The following is a 23,645-nucleotide window of genomic DNA, read 5'->3' as shown; positions in this document are numbered from 1 at the left end:
AGAAAATACCACTGTGAACTAACAGAGAAGATTGGATATATGAAGTCCTGGAAATTAAGTTGACCAATAATATGTAAGAATTGGAACAAGCCATGAGACATAAGTTTATCATGATTTTAAAAAGGATATTCAATTTTACCAAAGATGGCTGAAGCTGGACTAAGTGAAAAATGGTGACTAGGATATAAGTTATAGTCATTTTTTTATGTTATAACTCTGAAGCTTTTTATTTGGAAAAAAACAGGTAGTTTAAGAACTATACGTGTGAAGATTAGAATTGCAGAGTAGCCATTTAAAAATGTATATATATTTTTAAAGTAAAATTTTTTATTCCAAATATAAAAGACTAATACAGAATTTTTGGAAAAATTAGAAAATTTGACTAAAATTTAAAAATATTTATCCACAGTCTCACTGTATAAATACAAGTATTAATATTAGTCTATATTTTAATCTTTTTTCCAAGCATCACTTTTATATAACTTTAATACATAATTGACATAATTTTTGAAGTGCATCGTTTCCTACATATTATGAGTGTTATAATATTAATACAAATAATTTATTAACATTTAATGTCTACATACATATTCATAGGGGAGATGTATCACACTTTGCTTAAATTTCCTTTATTGTCAAATACTGTTTCCCCTTTCTCCCTCTATTCTAAGTAGTACTAACATGAGTACCATTGTACATAAAACTTTCTCTGTATTTGACATAATTTTCTTTGGATAAATTCCCAGATTTACTTGTCTCAGGCTTAGAAATTTAAAAGACCCTTTCTACATATTGTCAAACTATTTTCCAAAGAGGCTGTTACATTTCTCTCTCCCATTTTCCAGTATTGAGTACCCTAAAATTTTTTTTATCATTGCCAATTTGATAAGTAAAAAAATTATATGTTGTTTTAGTTCTAATTTGCATTTCATTGTTTACAAATGAATTAAATATTTTTTCATGTTTGTTAGTGAGATACATTTTTCTCTTGTATGAATTTCCTGCTGACATTTAATTCAGTTAACTTTCAATGCAGATATTCATATTTATTCATGAGAAAATATGAGTATAGGTTTTCGAGAATAAAATAAAACCTGAAAACATAAAACACTTTAGTTGGTGTTAGAGAACCAACTGTTATATACAGAATAACTCAGAGTTTTAAATTTTCATCTTTGAAGCTCAGATATCAGTACTGTGTTTGAGAAAAATAATTTCAAAGTAAAACAATTGTCCCATTAGGATAAGTAAAGGTCACTGCACTGAAATCCTTCTTAGCGTAAGCACAACATCAAAGAGGTGGCAAGTTTAAAGACTGTCACCCTCAAAAGGAAGAAATATGCTCAACATTAAATGGTGTAGGTTCTTTCCCTACACAAGTGTAAAGGGCTATAAGTGTTCAGTGGCAAAAATCTTAAATGACTGCTCCATTGTTTCCCAGATTCTTTACCGGCCCCTAAAATGAATACACTTATCAGTCCATAGTTGACCAAACATTGCCTGGAAGAAAGCAAGCTTGCTGATCATTAAGCTTTCAAATTTCCCTGCCTGGGGAGAGGTGACTGGAGGGTGTCAAAAAGGCCAACACAACACCTGGATATTAACTGCATCTGGAAACCTCTCTTTTCAAGATTCATCCTTTGGAGGTAATACTTGGTTTTGGCCAATGGGGCCAATGATCTCTGGGGCTGTTGACAAAGGCCATAAATGTATGTCCATTATTCTTGTTCTGTCAACAGCCTTTGACATTTCTATTTGGCCCATCATACATCAGTCAGGGGGGATACATGACTTCCTTTCCCTTAAGTTCAGAAACTCCAAATGTCTCAGAAACTGATTTTTTTTTTTTTACAGTTTAGTACTTTTGCTATTCTTCCTCAAGAAGTGTGGCATAGTTAATGCTACGCGTACGTGCTTATGTTTCATGGGGGTTTTTCCCTGTTTAAGAAGATGCCATCATGATGTTCTATATAATAACCTGTTTGACTAATTTATATTAGAAGAAATTCATATATTTTAAAAAAATGCAATTTTATTTTTTTTTAAAGATTTTATTTATTTATTTGACAGAGAGAGACACAGCGAGAGAGGGAACACAAGCAGGGGGAGTGGGAGAGGGAGAAGCAGGCTTCCCGCCGAGCAGGGAGCCCGATGCGGGGCTCGATCCCAGGACCCTGGGATCGTGACCTGAGCTGAAGGCAGACGCTTAACGACTGAGCCACCCAGGCGCCCCTGAAAAATGCAATTTTAAACTAATTATGCACAACTTTAATGTTCATGCTTCTGGAATCTATTTTATTTGCATCAATTTACTTGTATTGATGTAAATATTCTCTTAGAAAAGTTACAGCAGTGTTAAGGAGACAACAATTACTTCATAAAAAATGCAAAGCCCAAACCCTTCTAACATTTAAGCGTCTCTGTTCAGTGTGGAAGTGTGTGTGTAACTATCCTAACATTTCTGTCTCCCTTTCCTGAATGTCAAGTAGAGGGTATATAAATAAATGATAAATTCCCACTTTCTCCTATCTCCTTTGGCCACCTCTTCTACGAGCTCTCCTGTACACTGTTCATTGTCTCCAGGGAAATCTTAACAGCTTTGATTTCCAAAAGCACATACCCTTAAAGAAGTAGTTCTCCACTAAGGGCAAAGGCACCAGGGCCGTTGGGCAAGGTCTGGAGACAATTTTCCATTTTCCCAACTGGAAATGCCACTGACATCTGATGAGCGAAACATCTTACGGTGAGCAGGACAGCCCCCACAACAATAAAACATCCAGTCCCAAATGCCCATGGTGCCAAAGTTAAGAAACCTAGCGCTTGAGTGATAATGACAACTCTGTGTAAGGACAAGATAAATGGGAGGAAAAATTGTAAGACAGTTGACCTCTCCCCTGCTACCATCTAGAAAATGATTCATTTGGGCAGGAAGGGAGACAGGACGGATGGGAAGGAGCAAGTGGAACACAGGTAGCCTTGGAATCCCAGAGAGGAAGTGCAGTCTCTCCACCTTCATTCTGTGCCTCCCAGGTTGGGGCCTCAGGAAGAGAGGGGATGACTCTGTGTTTATAGCAGATGGGACTATAAAGAAATGACTCCTATCTTGTGTGGGCCAATGACTGAAGACCAGATGAGTTGATGGATAGCTTAACAGAGGCACCAGTACTCAGGTACTTCTCTGATGCCCCCGGAACATACATACAATCTTGGAAAAGAGGGGTAGCCCAAACTGACCAACCAGGTAAGGGAGATTGAACAATGGAATAAATTTGAGGGGTTTTTTTGTTTTGTTTTGTTTTTTAAGTGTAAAATTTGCTCATCACACACTGTGGTCTGGGGATAGTTTATGCTGCAAGTAGAAGTTCTGTTCTGAATTACCCAGATAAATTGTAAATACATTTATTTAAGTCTATCTCAAATAATTCAATTAAGAGCAATCCTTTCTGTTTTGTTGCATTGAATTAGAACAGGTTATCACTAAACTTTCAACATGATATTAGTGTTTGATTCTGTAATCCCACCCCTTCTATCACCAAAAGTGTTTTATAATTTTACTCTGTGTTGTGTGTCAGGCCCAGTGACATAACTGAAGACAGTTTGGTGGGTTTAAACCTTGCTAACTTAGTATAAACTATCTAGTGGTTCAAACCCATTTCAAATGAACTGCTATAATCTTAAGGAGACTTTAGTTTTCAAAAAAAATTATCTGGTGTAAGAAGTATGGTTTGGGGGTATTTGATCTGGCTAGTCCTAAAAAAAAGAAAAGGGGCACCTGGGTGGCTCAGTCATTAAGTGTCTGCCTTCAGCTCAGGTCATGATCCCCGCATCAGGCTCCCTGCTCCGCGGGAAGCCTGCTTATCCCTCTCCCACTCCCCCTGCTTGTGTTCCCTCTCTGTGTCTCTCTCTGTCAAATAAATAAAATCTTAAAAAAAAAAAGAAAGAAAGAAAGAAAAGAAAAGAAAATGCACGATTATGTAACACCCTGTCACAGACACCTCTGTTAACTAAAGCCAGTATTACCTTTCAAGGGTGTCACAGTTCTATTGATTTGAGTCCCCACCCAGAAACCTAGAAAATTTACCCAACTATTCATCAAGAATTCTGGACACCATTATCAAAGGAAAAGGACACGTGTTGGCAGAGGACTCACCACCATCTGCTGCCAGCCCCGGCAACAATCCAATGTTTGTATACCAACCCTGAGCCAGAGGAAGGCTTTGTTCCTGTAGGACATCTACTACATTGTCCCCTCTGGGTGCAAGTTGCTCTTCTCCCCCTTCCAGTGGCCAATCTGTTTATTTGCTTTCTCCAGATCATTTGGTGTCCTTATCTCTCACTGAAGACTAGATGTTAAGAAGAGAACCTGAAATTCTCTTCCTCAGGGAAAACAGTTGTTTATTAGGCAATCCTTAATATTATACTCATCTGCCATCAAAGATAACTGACACTGACACCCACTCTACTTTGCTTCCAACAAACCTACGTCTGGATTGGCTATCCATCCCGAGAGCATCACAGTTTAGGACTGACTCTTCATTTACATTGATAATGCCTCCATACTTCTTGAGACTCTGGACACATTATACAAATTGAATAAATAAGCACATCAACCCTGATATAAGTCATGCCATGGAGTCCAGAGATAACAAGTTCAACCAGAGCTCAGAGCTACTTAAAAGCATTTCTAATGTACAAATCAATCTCCTCTCCACTGATTATATTTTGTCCTCCTACACAATCTGGAATTACTGGAAATGTGCCATATTTTCTTCTTTTATTGGGTTATCTAGAAGTTGCTTTACTGTTTATTCTGGAACCTCATTCCCATTTTTGACATGTGAAAGTGAAAGAGATTAAAGTGATTCCAGACCTGCATAGAACTTTATCTAGCCTTACCCTTGACCCTTACTGAAATCTTTGACCCAGTTGGGAGTCACTATTATTTTACAAAGGTGGTATCATTGTGAAATGCCATTCAAGAGGAAGAGAAAGCTAGGAAAGCCTTAAACAGAGGATCAGGAGAAATGCCATGACATGGAGGAGGAGATGTGTAAAGTCAGAGGCTTCACAATTGTCTCCATATTTTTTTTTATGAAAGGTTATTACAATTAAGGTACTTATATTCTTCTTCTTCTATGAAGGAAACACCTGGGGGGTGGGAAAAATCCAAATTTATCAGTAAAGGAAAACAGTACCAGTCAGAAAGATTGCAGGCAGCCTGATGCCACGGAAGAATGGGAGACAGAACCATCTTGGGAGCTATGTCTTCCTGGGCAAGTCTCGTGATGACTCCCTTCTTGGCAGTTGACAATTTCCTAGATTATCTCATAAGAAAGCTCCCCCGAATGAAACTTCCTTGTTCACTATCCCCTGGGCCCCGTCTGAGGTGGACATAGGAGAGGGTGTCCTTTTTGGACCTGCACAGCTTTTGTACCCCATCTCTTGCTGGTACTGGTTTGAGACCCAAGCAAATGCTTTTGGGACTGAACAGAATTTTGAGTTTTTAGTAATATCATTTCTTCAAAACTCTAAGGGACTTCCAGTTTATTTGCTTCTGGTCAGTTGTATGTGTTAATAGCCATAGATAGAAATCTTGTGGAGTCAGAGTTTTTAAGACCAAACACACAGGTCTTTTACTTATTGCCTCTGGGCTCTGCCCATCCCCCTTCTCTCATGTTTCAGGCTGGCTCTCTTAAAGCCATTTGAAACAAAGAACTGGGGTGGGAGACAACAGTCTTCATCTGATCTTTGCCACTGAGCTGGCTCCCATTGTCTGGCGGAGAACGCTGAACAGCAGATGCTTGGGAAAGGCTCAGAGGCACCATCTTATCTTCTGCAAAGTCTGCCCTATTTGCAGCCTTTAGTTAGAACTGCCTCAGTCTAGGGTACAAAAGCAATTTGCTTTTTCAATTCCATAAAGTCCAAACTACTGACTGTTTAGTGCAGCAGTTAGGAATATAAACTTTGAGCTCAGATTGCCTAGTTCAAATTAGGTTCTTCACTTGTAAGATGTGTAACAGACAAGTGACTTAACTTCTTTGATTCTCATCTGTAAAATGGGTCTAAAAACACTGTGGACTTCATTGTGTTGTTGGAGGCTTCAGTTACACAAAATATATAAAGCACTAGAATGGTACCTGGCACGTTGTAGGCACCATGTATGTGTAGTTAGTATTACTTACTAATAATTTAGGATTGCTAGACTCCTGGTCAACTTGTATTGCAGGATGCAGTTGGCTACCAGACTGATTAGCTCACACCTCAGTTTATTTCTTTTGTAGACTCTGCTAAAGCAGCAAGAAGTAACAAACGTAAGATAATATATCGAATCTTGCCTACCATTTCCCCTAATGCTATGGCCACAGCATGCACTCTGCTTTCTAAGATGTCATCGTAATTGTTTCATCAAATGTGTTGCCTCAGCATAACAAGAGGGGTTTTTTTTTTGTTTTTTTGGCTTCCACTGTCTCAGCCATCAGCATCTACATGTTAGGTTTTGTCATGGCCAACATTCTACTTTGAGGCATCAAATTCTGTACTCATTAGGATTTATATTTGTCTGCTTACAACAGAGATCTTAAATACCTAAAGCGTAAACATGCTGAATCATCTTTTCTGTTTGCATTAAAGCCTGATTGCAGTAGTTTAAGGATGGCAAGGTGATTCCATAGTCAGATCTGTAGCACCTGTTGCTTTGTTGCTTCCAGTTTTCCATACCGCCACTGCTAGAATGCTTCCTTCTCCTCACAGTTCAAGATGAATAACCAGCCATCACAACCACCTGTGAGCAGCAACAAGGAGGAAGATGGAAGATGTATTCCAGAAGTTGAACATGTGTTCTGGAAGTTGAATGCACATATCCAGAACTTGTCCCAAGGCCACACCTAGCAAGGGAAATTGGAACGTGTGGTGCTGCCTTGTCAATATGTCAGACCCCCAAATCAGGCTTTGTATTATCACGGAAAAGAGTGAGAGCAAACCCTGTGGAGGCAAACAGAAGCCTCTACCACATTTACTGAAAATGGCTGTTTCTCCAGCTTAACACAGTGTCTATTAAAAAAAAAAAATGCCTAACATGTTACCTATTCATTTATTTTCTATCTCTTTACTCCCTACTACAAGAAAATGTAAAACCAACGGGTATTTACCTATTCAATAACAAATAAAGTAAAACCCAATAGCTTGTATCATTGGATATATTCCATCCTGGAATAGCTTATGGTTTTCCCTTAAGATATGATTGTGTTTCCTAAAATTGGAATTAACTTGCATTTGTATTTTTTGAAAATAAGTACCAAACTTATTGCCTGTTTGTATAACAATGGTTGATAGAGGCTTATTTACAAAAACAAAACACCTATTTGCTTCCTAAACTTGCAAACAGCAGAATTATATTTTTAGAAGGTTTGATGACCAAAATATGTGGGTTGAAATGAAAGACAGGATAGCCTACTATATTTGAACATTCAGAGTGAGTGAGAAAGACTGAACATCTTCCATTAATTTTTGTTTTCTTTTTGTCTTTCAGTTTATCTTCATGCGGCAAAGAGATAACTGAATAAGCAAAAAACCAATGTTTGGTGTTTTATAACTGCCACAAAATTGCAAATTAAAAAAAAATGACAATGAGCTAAAGAAGAATAAGCAATATATAAATGACTTGTTTTTCTTTCTTCATTAACCAACATTGCTGTATCTGAGCCTAAGCTTCTTTTTTCTTCTTCTTCTTCTTTTTTGGTTGGTTGGTTTTGTTTGGTTTTGTTTTGGGTGATGTTCAGCATTTTGTGTCCTGCTAGGAATTTTAATGAATGTAAAACAAAACACTGGTACCAAGCTGAGCCCAGTGGATGAATCAGGTAGGCGTGTGTATTCACAGCACTGATTACTGACAATTTTCTTGTGCCACTGTGGTCCAAATGTTGGTCAATCAGACATGTCACCAGGGAGGCATATTTTTTAAAAGATCCTGCACATTTAAAAGAATATGTGTATTTCAGGGATGGAATTGAAGCAAAATTTGCAAGTCCACTAAGCAATTCTGAAACACTCTGCAGAGTTCCTGGTTCAAAGCAATAGAAGTGGTAGTAGGAACCAGCCTGAGAGAGTATCTGCTTTGGACAGTAACTCTTAGGCATGACACTCAAGATAAAATGCTTCCCCGCAGCCATGAGGCATTACCTATTTCCTTTTGCCGTCAGTCCAGTTCATAAATAGAGTAACAGTTAATTTATTTTTCCCCTTCATCTTCAGAATACTCATGTGGGCAACAGGTATCCCAGGTTTATTAGTACAACACACTTTACAACAAAAAAAAGGAATGCCTCTGCGTTCCCATGGTGCAGAAAAGAGACATGATCCATTTGGACTGCTTGATACTTATTTATGTCCTACTTAACCTTGTCCAGAAAGGATTCAAGGCAATTTACTTAAACTTTGGGTTTAACTCACAGCCCCCACTCTTATCTTAAGGTGACTTCGATACCTCGGTAAATTTTTCCAGGTCTCAGTCTTGCAAAGCCTAAAACTGGGATAAACCCTCCTCAGCCTCTGCTTTTAAATTCTTCAAAGGTTCTCCAGGGTCCACTGTTAAGTTCTTTAACAGGGTAGAGAAGCCTTTTGTGCCCTCACCTCTTCCTGCCTCCAAAGTTAACGTTTGCCCTGATGGCATATGACTTAGCCAGAAGCAATTTAATTAAAATACTTTTGGAAATATTTTAGTGGAAAGAAAGTCGATCCATGTGAAAATGAAGTTTAAATGATGACTAAATGGGGTTTTTAAGGCATTGGCTAATTGTGCATTGTTTTGCTATGCTTTATGTGTCAATTTTTAGAACCATTAGTGCTTTTTAATTTATAATTCCTTTTGTCTTACACTGCCACACAGAAAAATTTGGAATAGCATAAATATTTGTCCATTGTATTCTTTGTGTTTGCCCAATTGTTTTGTTTTCTGCAGTAATAATTCATTGCTTTTTTTAATAAGAAAAAAGTAAGAAAAAATGATGAAAGAAACTACCTTTTAATGAGTGTGAGCTTATTGTATTTTAGGTACTGTGGTAAATTTTGGTTTCAAATGTCTGTTTTAATCCTTAATAATTTTGTGAAGCAGATGTTATGAATGCCATTTTACAAACGCAAAAATAGGAACTCAGAGATGCTAAATTCAAATTCAAGGCCATATTGTGGCTATTTCCAGAGGGGATTTGCACATAGATCAACCATGATCCTATGTAGTCATTATACTTCTTGCTACTGATGGATATTTAGCTTGTGCTTTCAACTATTACAAATTTAGGTTGTGGCTTTCAAACTATTAGTTCAAAATTTTATTTATTTTTTTTAAAGATTTTATTTATTTATTTGACAGAGAGAGAGAAGCGAGAGAGGGAACACAAGCAGGGGGAGTGGGAAAGGGAGAAGCAGGCTTCCTGCAGAGCAGGGAGCCCAATGTGGGGCTCGATCCCAGGACCCTGGGATCATGACCTGAGCCGAAGGCAGACGCTTAACGACTGAGCCACCCAGGCGCCCCATTAGTTCAAAATTTTAAAAAGCAAAATTAAAAAAAAAAGCCATTTTTACAAATCAGTAATCCTTCAAGCTAGGTGAGGGACTATCTTATAGTGTGCCAAAATGAGCAACCTTTGAGGGAAAAAAAAAAGTAACCAGAAACACTCATTTCAACAACAAAATAATTGAAAGTAAATTGTTATGCTGATCAACTTTTTAAGAAATTCATAACCAAATTACTTTAGAAAAGACAAATTATCCAGAGTCCTGTGGCTCCCACAGGACATATTTAGCACCCTCACCACTTTGGACCAAATACTCTCCACACACAGCCAACGATTATTTGGATCTTGACCTTGCCCATGCTCTGGAATTCTCTTTCCACTGCATAGTAGTTCTTATTAGTTCTTCAAGGTTCTGACTCTTCTCTCCCAATAGGCTTCCATTTCTACCCTGAAGATGAGTTAAGGTCAATTTCATGGTTCTCCCACAGCCAAAACACATAATAGCCAACACGGCAGATCAAATGGACAAGCCACTATGGCCTTGGCCAATCAAAACAGATCCAGCTAAGCAGGAGTACCAGTGCACACCAGCTAAATATCTATTGCCAGAAAGATCGTGTTGTGTATATCTCTTTAATAGGTACCCAAGCTCCTTGATGACAGAGGCCATCTGATTTTTAATTTTATGTCACAATGTCTATTGGCTATGCTGGAGCTGAATTAGGACAGCAAATGGAGCTTAAACATATCCACCTCTTTCTTTGATCTAAAATGCTCAGAAACTCCTTACCTGTCACAGAATATGTAGTGATTCACAGAAACACTGGTCTGGTTACATGCCTGATTTCCCTGGAGTGCAGAAAATGTCATGCACAAGAGCCTGGAACTTTTTCACTATTCGTGTTTGATATATGCAGACATATATGGTAAAGAGGTGGAGGTGGGGAGCAGCAGCCAGACTTTACTAAAAGACTGTGGGGGAAAAGCACCATGTTAACTCTGGCAGGCAGGGCCTGGCCCCTCAGCTTGGGCTACATTTGAAAGGGAATAGTAATTCCAGGTACGAGGGAGATGGCACATGGTCAATTCCCCACTCAACATTCTCCAAACCAGTCCAGAATATCTACACCCCAGATGGAAGAAAGGTGTTTAAAAAATAAAATTAGGATATCACCAGGGGCCCAAACATTTCTCTATGGGACTGACCCTTCCCTTGTAAAAGGCACTGATGTGAGAAAGGTAGACATGTCCTCCAATGTGGGGACAGAGAGTGTCACCAAAATTCAAAGTCAGATACATAAGTGTTCCAGGAGAGCGTGGGATTCCCATTTCCCAAGGTTGCAGACAGACAGGACATCTTCATCATAGGGATGTTACATTATATTTCTACAGCTGTCCTAACAAATTACCACAAACTTGGTGGCTTTAAACAACACATATTTATGATCTTACAGTTCTGTAGGTCAGAAGTCTGAAATGAGTCTTACCATGCTAAAATTAAGGTGTCAGGGGGGCTGTGTTCCTGCTGAAGACTCTAGTCAACTATCTGTTACTTTGCCTTTTCTAGCTTCTAGAGGCTACCCACATACCTTGGATGGTCACCCCTTCTAAAGCCAGCAATGATGGGTCAAGTCCTTCTTACAGTGCATCAATCTGACCTTCCCTTTTGCCTCCCTCTTCCATTTAAGGACCCTTATGATTATATTAGGTCCACCTGGATAATCCAGAATAATCTCTTTATTTTAAGGTCACTTGATTAGCAAGCTTAATTCCATCTGCAACCTAAATTTCTTTTTGCCATGCAACATAACATATTCATAGGTTCTGGAGGATTAGATCATGGACATCTTGGGGGAGGGAGCTATTATCCTGTCTACTACACGTGACTAACCACCAAATGGTACCGACCAAAAATACAAGAGCAATAACACTTCAGAGTAGAGGTACACGGATGGGCCTTTTCCCATCATGGGCTCAGAGTTCAAAGAGGAAAATTCCCAACATAGGTTACTTTACACAAAACAAAATGCAGTTAGTCTACAGCATACGGTCTATAGTGATTCATGATTACTCAAGTTAAATAACTGACTTCAAATTAGCTTTGCTTTACTAAACTGTCTAATTTTATAAGTAGCTCCTTGAGAACCAAAAACTGGATTAGGATTTGCCAGTGATCACAATCATGAAAAGGGAAGCAGTTCTTTGGGTTCAGTATAAGATCCTGACCAAGCCACTTATCAATACTTAAATTTACAATTACCCAATCTTTTTCTATGTCCCAAGAATATTGCAAAGAGAAATTATAATATGGTTGCTTCTAATTATAATAAAATATTAAAGTTAAAATTGAGAAGAAGGCACAATTAAGTGTTTTATGGGGCTAAATTTCCCTTTCCAGTTTTAAAAGAACCCAGTTCTCTATATTTAGGTTTAAATATGTTGCCTTAATTCAACCCAAACCAACCAGATTGCCTAGTAGTCATCTTTGGGCAATCTTCTTTGAGAACACTTAAATTAACATGTCAAATATTTCTATATAAAATCAATGGTGCTTAAAATAATTTGCGGTCAAAAGAATTTTGGGGGGCACCTGGGTGGCTCAGTTAGTTAAGCATCTGCCTTCGGCTCAGATCATGATCCCACCATCCTGGGTTGGAGCCCTGTGTCGGGCTCCCTGCTCAGTGGAGAGCCTGCTTCTCCCTCTGCCTGCAGCTCCCCCAGCTTGTGCTTTCTCTCTCTGTCAAATAAATAAATAAAATCTTAAAAAAAAAAAAAAAAGAATTTTGGATATTGCTTCTATTTATCTTTTCTCTACTATTGTTAATAAAATCTGCATATTTGTTTAATGTATTTGTTTGGGGTCCACTTGTGGTAGAAGTTAAGAACATAGAGATAAAGAAGTCAATGCCTCTTTCCCTCTGCCGTATGTCAGTAGGTGAAGGTAACCAGGTGTGGTACCTAAAGAAAGGCAGAGTAAGGAAGTTGACAGGTTGTGTAATGAAGGTTGATCGTGGACATGCAGCTGGGCATGATCATCTAGGTCACAATGCAGGCAAACTGTGTGCCGCTGGTGGTGAGATAGAGATTCAGAGGAAGGGTTGAGAGGCAGACAGGAGAAAGGGGGGGGGTTGGTCAGAGAGGCCTCAGAAGTACAGTATCATTGGGATCAAGAGCATGAGCTTTATACTGAAGAAGACCCAGGTTGTTTGAAATCCTATGCCTCCCAAGTCATGATATCTCTGTACATTTCAGTGTCCTTTTCCTTTAAAATAGGAACACTACTAGTAATTCCTCATGGATTTATTATAAGGAACAATGATAAAATACACATACAGTGTTTAACACAGTACCCAGCACTGAGCAAATCTTCGATGACAATTGGCTGCCTTTAAAAAAGATTGTCAATATAGGGGAAAGAGGAAGAGAAGAGGGAGAGGAGGAAGAAAAAGAAGGAAAACAGAGGACAGGGAAGGAGGAAGGGAGGGGTGGGATATTCAGGGGCATGTGTCCTGGATGAGATAGCTCAGGGTAAGCCACAGGGCTATGGTCCCTGAGCAAAGCTTCAGGCATCAGGAAAAAGTAAACCAAAGAGGAAAGAGAGTGCCAGCCTCATATGGAGAACTGAGCTGATACTAAGAGGGAAACCAAGGACACTGCATCCATTTAAAGCTTTAAAATAAATCAAGCCCCAAAATGCCAGGGAGAACAGTGACCTGGAGAAACCTCCAAAATGCCCAGGAGCCCCAGGCAGACATCAGACAGTCATCAAGGGGAATTTGAGAGTAACTCATGAAACCAGGGTGTCTCCTGGAGCACAAACCCTTCAAGCAAGAGAGGGACAATCTGAGGGACTGTGGATGCTTAAATATTTCGTTTGTATTGTGCCCTTTGGTTTGGGAATCTGAGCAAGACTCACTTTGCAGGAAGCAATCACAGGGACACAGTAATAACATTCCTAGGAGAATGAGATAACCCCTCAAGGAGCTCACAATAGAATGTGGAAAAGATGAACACACAAACAAAAACTATTTGCAGTGGTGCAAACCATAAGAGAAGCATGTGCCAAGTGTTTGAGAGAGAAGCATGATCAGTTCTGCCTGGGAGAGACAGGGAAGACTTGCAAGAGTATCAAACTCTGGAGTCAGACTTTAGAAGATAAATTCACCAGGAGAGGAGAGGGAAGGGACATTCTGAGCAGGGGGACAGCATGCAAAGTCCTGCAGATATGAAAGTAGACGGCAACTCTGGGACACTAGATGTGGTGGTTATAACATCAAGGGTATGTACATCAATAGTGAGAAGAAGGAAAGCAAAGGAGATGGGAATGAAAGGAAAGCCTTGGCTGTTTTGTGATGTGTTCTCATTTGTCATGTGTATCGATAAATCAGTTTTTAGAAATGTATTGTTCAGTGTGTAAGAGATCATAATAATTATATGATCTTGTATATATTTATAGGCGTATATTAATTTACTATTTACGGAGAATGTCCATCTTATTTAATTCTCACAGCAGAACAGGAAGATAGGTTTTGTCATCCCTGGTTCTGCAAATGAGGACAAAGTCTCAAAGGACATTAAGTTGTATGCCCAGGGTGGCTGAGCTTTGACGGGAACCAGCTGCCTCAGTATTCATTCATATTCAGCAAACATGTACTGAGTTCCCACTCTACTGCCAAGTGCTCTGATAGATGCTGGGAATACAAAGAATGCTCAAATGAATACACAGAAAGAAGGGGGAAAGTAATACATAAGCAATGAATTAAAATAAAATGAAGTAAAACTTACTATAACGGTGTTCCTGAGATCGTTACTCAGAATACGCACAGAGGAGCAAAGGAAGAGCTGCCCCAAATTGATGCCACCTGAACTGTGAGTGGGTGTGGAGGGGGTGGAAGAGGGGACGGCAGGCATGGGAACTGCATGTGCAAAGCCACAGAAACTCTAGAGAGGATTACGTGAAACCAAAGCATGAGACGTTCAGGGAGGATGGTCTTGGGTTGCAGATGGAAGACCCAGGAGCCAGGTGAAAAAGTCTTTGCTATCCATGCTCAGGGGTTTAAAGTTTCATGCTGTAAGTGACTGGGATCCACTGGAGGATTTGAATTTTGTGAGCAACAAGATCGGATTTGTTCTTCGGAAAGCACACTGTGGCAGCAGTTCCGTGGGTGGAATGGAATGGAAAGTGGTTACCCTGGCGACGGGCAGACCCATTAGGAAGCTATGACAATAATCCAGGAGAGAGAAAATGAGGATAATGGTGGGAGGAGGAAGGAGCAGATTCAAAGACATTTTTAAAAATTTTTTTATTGTTATGTTAATCACCATACATTACATCATTAGTTTTTGATGTAGTGTTCCATGATTCATTGTTTGTGCATAACACCCAGTGCTCCATGCAGAACGTGCCCTCCTCAATACCCATCACCAGGCTAACCCATCCTCCCACCCCCCTCCCCTCTAGAACCCTCAGTTTGTTTTTCAGAGTCCATCAAAGACATATTTGACAGTAGAACTGATGGTCAGGAGAGATGCACTGGACATAAATGCTGAAACAAAAGGAAGAATCAAGAATGATGGCCAAATTTCTGGCGTGGACATCTAGGTAGATAGTAAATCATTAATCAAGATGTAGAATACCAAAGGAGTCGCAAATTTTCAGGAGAATATTATGAGTACATATGGGATGAGTTGCATTTGAAGGGACTCTGAGACTTCTAGGTGAATATATCATGCATGGTTAATATATTTAGAATTCAGAAGAGAGAACATATCTAAAGATAAAGATTTAAGAGTAATTGTGAAATACTTTGTCGTTGAGGTTCTGACAATTTCCAAAACTACGAGATCTGGGTACTATTGCTTCTACCCAATTCATTTGCACCATCTCTGAAGGAGGTACTAGCTCAAGCTTTGTTCCAAAGTACAAATTAGCATAGCAGCTCAGTAAACAATGTCTCTGAGCTTCTGGAAAGAAAGATGTTCAGTCACCATAAGGCTCAGAATTAATGAAAAGTCACACAAATAATAGCTCTATTCTCCAGTTGCTTTTGAACCTCAAATCACTCTTTGGCAACAAGGTAAGATTTTACAGAAACTGCTGAAAAGATCTTCTGGTAAATAGGGCAGCAAAAAGAGTTTGTTTTTTTAATATTTGTTCTAAACAATATATGTGGTTATATCTGGAAATTGCTAGTTCACATTCCTGACCTGAATTCCTTTTCTAATTGGAAAGTCAATTTTGATTTTGATTATAGGGTATGATTTCCTTAGAAAAATCTCCTGTGAAATTAGTTCCTTCTCATTATGTTTTGTTGTTTTTTTTTTTTACCAGATAAAATTACAAGAATCAAACGATATGTGCTATGTAATGGACGCAGTTTGCCCATACTTTAATCAGAAAAGAGTTCTTGGAGGGAAAATATTTTTGCTCAGTTGTGGACAAACACCAACAACATCAGTTGAAAAACCAATGAAATTGTTATTTCTTTCAGGTTGGTTAGAAATGATTATAATGTTAGGTCAGAGTATTGTCATTAATGCTTGGAAAAACACTAAAAATCAACAATTCATCTCCAAACTGTGATACATATGAAACAATAAATCCCATTACTTTTCCCTTCCCATCCCATACTTCCTAATTTGGGTCACAATTAGGGAAGAGAAGGGGATTCATTTGTTATAGCATATGGTTTGTCACCAGCAATCCTCTCTGAAGTGTTTGAGAGGAAAGAAGGAAACAGGTGCTTGGCATATTTAATCTTCTCATAGTTTTGACAGTAATCCTGTTCTGGGGATACACAGAGCTAATAAATTCAAAACCATTGAAATAATAATAGTAAAACTACTACAGAGCAATTATGACATGATAAATGTTCCATAAGTATTCAAAAATATTATTACCGATTAGATAGATCTCCATTTTTTACCTGAGAAATCTCATACTCAGGAAGGTTTCATATTTATCCAAAGTGATGTAGCTAGTAAGGGATGAGTTCTGGTTTGGAACCGTTTTGCCAGCCTCCAGAGCTTACGCCTATTCCATTATTCTATACTGCCACTTAGTGACAAGTACATTTAGCCCCTATTGAAAATAATATTCCCATCTAGTATATTCTCATGGAGATACTACTGAAATTGGTATATAAGAAATCCTGGCTTCTAGCCCTTGAGAGCTGATTTCAAATAATCTTTCAACCCTTCTGTGCCTTAGTTTTCTCATTTGGAAAAGAGAGATGTCATGACTGCCCTTCTGTGCCAATATACTATGCAATATAGTAAATCCATATTACAGTTTTTCTATTATAGCTTTCATACACATTATCTCATTTGGTTTCAAAAGAGAGCTAATAAGACCTAATAGAAAGCACACTGAATTCCCAGTTTCACAAACTTGGAGACATTAAGTGAATAAAATTCTCCGAGTCTCCGTTTTTTCGCTTATAAAACTAGAGGTGAATTAATATTCTCTCTGGGTCGTTTAGCAATCTTATAAAATGGTGTTGTGTAGGGATTATTCCTAAATTTAGATGTGGAAAAAGGCTCGGGGAAGATCAATGATTTCTCCTAAGAATGTCTAATGAATACATTATGAAATCCTAGGACCTGGGTTTTTTGACGCCTAATGTAAGTCCCTTTGTCCTCTATTGAGCTACATATTTATTCTGATGGGCAAAGAAACATTAATGATATTTGATATGAGTGATAATCCGACTCATCAGATGATTGCTTTTGCTTTTAGGTAGACTGATAAACTTCAAAGTAATTAGCATCTATAACTGCTAAGCTGAGCTCTGAGTGACATTGGTGACCTGCCCAAAGAAACAGTTGGGCACCAGGCTTTGTGAGTTGCTCTTATTCAGCAAGCTTCACTTTAAAACACCCAAGTCCACCCTGCCTGTACCTGAACTGCCCTCTTGAACCAAGTAACAAGTGTCATCTTTCTCTCAAATTGGCTGCACTGCTGTGATATCAGTTATCACCTGATATCCCAAAAGGCAATTGCGATCTCTGTCATCAAGGCGTCAGCAATCCATTCAAAGAAAATGAAGTTTGGTGTTAAGCACCTGGCAGTTTCTATAGTAGCTGGAATGAACAGAAGGGTCCTTAAATCACCTGGAAGACTAGCGAATACTCTATAATGTTACTCAATATTTAAACTGTGTGAGAAGTTACAAAACCTCAGGTTTCACAAAAGCAGAAGTTCAATTATCAAAGCTGGCAGGACCTTGGGAATCATTGAATTCAACTCCTCTATTTTATAAATGAAGATGCTTGTCACCATTTGTCTGGGCAAGGGAAAAAGGGATTGGAGCTAGAGTCTTCATTAGCTAGTTTGTTTTAGGGAACTATAGAAGGTAAACGGATGCTGAACAGACACCAACCATATGAGAGACATCCTGCATTTTCTAAATATGTTGATGTTCCTCCATATAAATCCAAACTATTTTGGTATTGCTTCATTAGCAAGTATTCCAACTTAGAAAGGCTGGAAACCGATTGAGAGGTAGTAAAATGCAGCAGCCCCTCCTTTCGTTTCTTGCTCTAACTATATCCTTATCAGGTGCTTCTCTGATATAATCTTCACCCAATCGTAATTGACGACAGCCTTCCCAAGGCATCATTTCTCTTCCAAAAACAGTCCAACAAGGCAACTCCCAGCCTACCTGCTGTAGACGGTTTGTGTAAAATTCACATGCTGAAATCCTACCCCCCAAGGTGATGCTATTAGGAAGTGGGGCTTTTGGGAGGTGAGAATGAAGCCCTCATGAATGGAATTAGTGCCCTGATGGACGAGAACCCAGAGAGCTCTCTCATCCCTTCTGCCACGTGGGGCACACAGAGAGAAGACAGCCATCTAGGAGCCAGGAAGTGGGTTCTCACCAGACACCAAATCTGCCAGTGCCTTGATTTTGGATTTACCAGCCTCCAGAACTGTGAGAAATAAATGTCTGCTATGTAAGCCGTCCACTCTGTGGAATTTGTATCAGCAACCTGAGCAGACTAAGTCACTACCCAGGTTTTTCTAATAATGTTTTCTCCCCTCCCTCCATCCTGACAATAGATCAGTTGCCCTGGGTCACTATCACCAGGCTGCTTTTGACTTAAATAATGGCAAGAATGCAAGGGCTTTTTGGAGCAATTAATATACACGCTGTTGGATCTGTTTCAAATACAGGGTAGCAATTATCCTAGAGAATGAAATGGTACAATCATTGAAGCTATGTAGTGGAGGCTTTTCTCTAGGCCATGCCTATCTCCAGCTCAGAAGCCTTCTCCGTCCAGCTATACTTAATCACCCTGGGTGTGCACTGCTCCCACAGTGGTCTTCCACTCACAGTTCCAACTGGATGAAAGATGATGGGAAGGGACACACTGCTAGTCCAGGAAGTCAGTCTTCCAGAATGAAGAAAAAGAAAGTGGCTCTGATATGACCACTTAAGAAAGACCTAAAGTTGTTTGCTGTGGCTAGGAGAATATGATTTTCCTGAGTGACCTGTTGAACCAGTCTTATTACTCTGTGCTCTCTCTCTCTCTCTCTATATATATATAGCCAGGACATAATTCCTCTCCCAGCCCCAGGACAAGCTGGTGGGATAGCCTAATTTTCTCTCCCTCCTTCCACCCTTCAAACTGCAAGATATTATTTTTGTGTGTCTTTTCTTTTTCAAGGCTGCCCTTGATGCTCAACATAACCTGAGCTCACCTGGATAAAATCATGGGTTAGGAGAAGGCACTCAGAGAATCAGTGCCCTGAGTCCAGAGCCTCCAGAGCAGGGCCAGGCTGCAAAGCTTAATAAGGAAAGAGTCAACTGATATAAATAATTTAAGAAACAGAATTCACAGGAGTCTGAATAGAAAGTGAAAAGGCAAGCATGTGGCTTCTCAGGGGATGCATAAAGCATCAGCATGAAAAGTCTTATTTTTTGGTTAATGAATTAAAGAAATAATCACAAATGGGACATAGATCTGAGTGACCATATCATAATTCACTCATTTGTGCATGATGAATAAATCACCTGTTTTGTGATTGAGACATTCCCAAAAGTGACATTAAAGTACTGAAAATTTTTAGGGATTGATCTTTCTAGAGAAAGGTGATGCTACTGAGCCACCAATAATACTCAATGTTTTCAGCAGCAAGAAAAGATTTGCAACGTAACAAATGAGAACTCTTTGAAAGTGCTGACCTGTATCTATGAATCAGAGAACATCCCATGGAAGTTTTAGCTTCACCAGTAGGAGTTTCAACCATCATCCCTGACACAGCAATTCCCATACTGTTACACACAAGAAGGAATACACAGGTTTGATGAAACTCAAAAATAACTAGTGTTTCTTCTTCCACCTTCCACCTCCCCCCACCAAAAAAGCCAGTTTGCTATGGCAATCCTTCAAAAAACAAACAAACAAAAACTACAATCGTGGGGCGTCTGGGTGGCTCAGTCGTTAAGTGTCTGCCTTCAGCTCAGGTCATGATCTCAGGGTCCTGGGATCGAGCCCCGCATGGGGCTCCCTGCTTGGCGGGAAGCCTGCTTTTCCCTCTCCCACTCCCCCTGCTTGTGTTCCCTCTCTCGCTGTGTGTCTCTCTCTGTCAAATAAATAAATAAATAATCTTAAAAAAAACAAAAACAAAAACTACAATTGTGTAGGAGATAAAATCAGATATTGAAACACCACACACACACATATAACCTATTGTATTAAGACACACAAAGAAAAGGGAAATATTACGATTTTTATGATTCAAAAATAATCTCAATATTTCTAGATTGCCATTCTCTAGATAATAATAAGCTGAACAAACATATGATATAAGCAGAAGTAAAATGCATTTTCCTAGTAAAATCTTAACTGTGGGGGAGGTAAACTGCTTTTGGCTATGAGAAAATATCTATCAGGCTCATCCTTCACAAAGGACAACTACAAAATCTGTATATTTTTTTTAAAAAAAGAAGAAAAACACTAAATGTTATGAAAGGAAACCAATGCAGCCAGGACTTGAAGATTCTAGATCCTGAATCCTTGAAGATTGAGCCTTGATTGCATAGAGAAGGGAAATACTTTGAGGTGAGCCCCACAAGCCCTCGGGGAATAAGCTGGTTTTGGCACAGAGCATAGAAACAAAACAGAAAACAGTGGCATAGTGTTTATAGTGCTCTCACTGCACTGTAAAGATAGAAATCAAAGTTTTAATTGAGGAAATTGGAAAATATTTGGAAATGAGTGGCATGTATACAATGTAGGAAGAGTAGTGCTTAAAAGGGAAATTTTAAAGCCTTAAATACATTCACTAGAAGAAGGAGAAAAAAGCTAAAAATCACATATATTAAAATATAGTAAAAGATCATGAACTTTATATTAATTTCATAAGTTAAACTCATTGAAAAAAGAGAACTTATCAAAATTGATACAAATAAAGAAATTAAAAAATCTGAATGATGCTATTATCTATGAAAGAGATTGATTTCAAAATTAAAAATCTTCCCTGGGGCGCCTGGGTGGCACAGTCAGTTAAGCATCTGACTCTTGGTTTCAGTTCAGGTCATGACCTTAGGATCCTGGAATTGAGCCCCACATCAGGCTCCATGCTCAGCAGAGTCTGCTTAAGATTCTTTCTCCCTCTCTCTCTGCTCCTCCCCACCACTCTCTCTCTCTCTCAAATAAATAAATAAATCTCTAAAAAATATTAAAAACCTTCCCACAAAGAAAATTCTGGGCACAGATGCTTCAAAAGAGAACCATTCTAAATACTTTAGGAAGAAATAATTTCAATCCTGCACAAGCTTTTTTTATAGTCTAGATAGAGGGGATGTATTTCCCAACTCATGTTATGAGGTCACTGTAATCTTGACAGGAATACCTGACAAAGACATAAAAAAAAAAAAAGGAAAATTATAAATCTTTGTGAACAGAGGCACAAACACACTAAATAGTATCAAATTAAACCCAACAATATGGGAAAATATAATATATCCCCACAAAATTGGGATCAAACCAAGAGAGCCAAGTTGATTTATCACTCAAAACTCAATCACTGTCATCCACTATACTAACAGATATAAGAAAATAAGCATGTAGCCCTTTTAATAAGTGTAAAAAAAATAAATGAAAACATTTACAACCATTCATGATTGAGACAAAACAACATAACAAATGCCTCTTAGCAATATACAAGTAGAAGAAAATTTCTTTATATAATAAAGAGTATCTTCAAAGAAAACTTATGACAAATATCATACTTAATGCAATGCTGAAAAATTTCTTTCTGAGATAAGGATATATCAAGAGATAAGGATAGCCCTATTGCCATTTCCGTTTAAGAGTTTCTTGGAAATCCTGCCAATGCAATAAGGCAAGAAAAAGAAATAAAATATATATGCATTGACAAGGAGACATGAGAATATACATAGAAAATCCAAAAGATAAACCATTAGAATCAATAATTGAATTTATCAGTCAGTACATACAAAATCAATATACAGAAATAAATTATACTCATAAAAGACCAATAATTTCAAAAATAAAATAAACAATACAATGTTATTTACAATAATATCAAAAATTAAATATACAGGACTACATCTAACAATAGTGTGTAGGAGGGAAAACTAAAAAACATTATTGAAAGAAATTTTAAAAGATCTAAATCAACATTGCATATACTATGTCCATGAATTAGACAATAATGTAAGACAAGTCATTTCTCAGTTTGATCTGTAAATTCCATGCACTCCTAGTCAAAATCTCAACAGGTATTTTTGTGGAGTTTGAGAAGTTGATTTACATCAATGTGGACATGTTGAAGACAAAGAATAGCCATGATGACCTTGAAGAAGAAAAGCAAAGTTTGAAGACCTACAACACCAGATATTCAAATTTATTTACAGCTATTGTAATTAAATTTATTATTGATTAGGGGCACCTGGGTGGCTCAGTCGTTAAGCGTCTGCCTTTGGCTCAGGTCATGATCCCAGGGTCCTGGGATCGAGCCCCGCATCGGGCTCCCTGCTCGGCGGGGAGCCTGCTTCTCCCTCTCCCACTCCCCCTGCTTGTGTTCCCTCTCTCACTGTGCCTCTCTCTGTCAAATAAATAAATAAAATCTTTAGAAAAAATTTTATTATTGATTAAAGGATAGATGATAAATTTATTGAGAACATTCCAGAAATATTTGAGAAACAAACCCACATATATACAAATACTTCATTGATGAGAAAGGTGTTCTCAAGAGCAGTGGAAATGATAGTTTCCTTTGACTTTCTTTCACCAATAAGTGATACCGTGTGAATTGGAAAAAGAATAAAAGTAAACCTTAAATCCCACCTCACTATCTTACATACAAAAATGAATTCCAGATGGAACAGATTTCAACCTGAAAAGTAAAACAATACATTTTCTGGATAATAATATAAGAGAATATATTCATGAGCTTAGAACAGGCAGAGATCTTTTAAACAGGACACAAAAAAGCTACCCATAAGAAAATGGCAAGGTGGACCTCATTAATTTAAGAACAGCTGAACCACTGATGCTAGTCCCTCCCATGTTTTAGAAGAAGCTAGAATATCCAACTTCAAAAAATCATAACATTTAAAAATTTAAAAAACCAACATAAGGGTAAATTAACCATACCTAATTAGCAAAAAATCTTGTCTAAAACAAAAGAAAACAAAACAAAAAAACCCATTAACCATATCAACAACATGGATTCCCTCAATAGAGATGCAAGAGATAATTACTTGGTTATAATTCAGTTAATACTGATTACCATGATGCACGAGTAGGCAAAGAATTAAGTATGTTCCACAGAAAGCATTTTAAAATTCAAAAGTGGTTTAAAATAAAGTTAATCAAAATGTCTGTGAACATCTGGCTTCATTCTTTTTGGTTAAGCTTTTCCGAAGTGCGGTTTTGACAGCAGCATAAAAGGCGAACCAAGTAAACACTGAAAGACCATCAGGAAAAAGCAAGAGAGTGTGTGAAACTGGCACAGAGATTCCACCTCAGAGAACAAAGGACAAAGGAATATATTCTGCATTTATGGTAGAAGTTTGACTTAGAGCTCTATCTCATATCATGACCTGTAACTAATAGATCATGTTATTAAACTGTGTGTGTGGATGGGGGGAGGGAAGG

At 38.3% G+C, this 23,645-nt stretch overlaps 1 long non-coding RNA gene across 1 annotated transcript in view; it reads left to right on the top strand.

The window, feature by feature from the left end:
* Window positions 1-13,924: 13,924 nt before the first annotated feature.
* Window positions 13,925-23,645, top strand: part of LOC115941692 (uncharacterized) — a 79,279-nt gene continuing 69,558 nt past the window's right edge. The window contains exon 1 of the long non-coding RNA XR_014144031.1: window positions 13,925-14,381. This is a non-coding gene — a long non-coding RNA (uncharacterized LOC115941692). The remainder of the gene's footprint in view (window positions 14,382-23,645) is intronic.

Source organism: Leptonychotes weddellii, chromosome 3 (genome assembly GCF_054177405.1).
Source record: "Leptonychotes weddellii isolate Sample4059 chromosome 3, ASM5417740v2, whole genome shotgun sequence".
NCBI lineage: Eukaryota > Metazoa > Chordata > Mammalia > Carnivora > Phocidae > Leptonychotes > Leptonychotes weddellii.
This window is presented reverse-complemented; position numbering and strand designations above follow the sequence as displayed.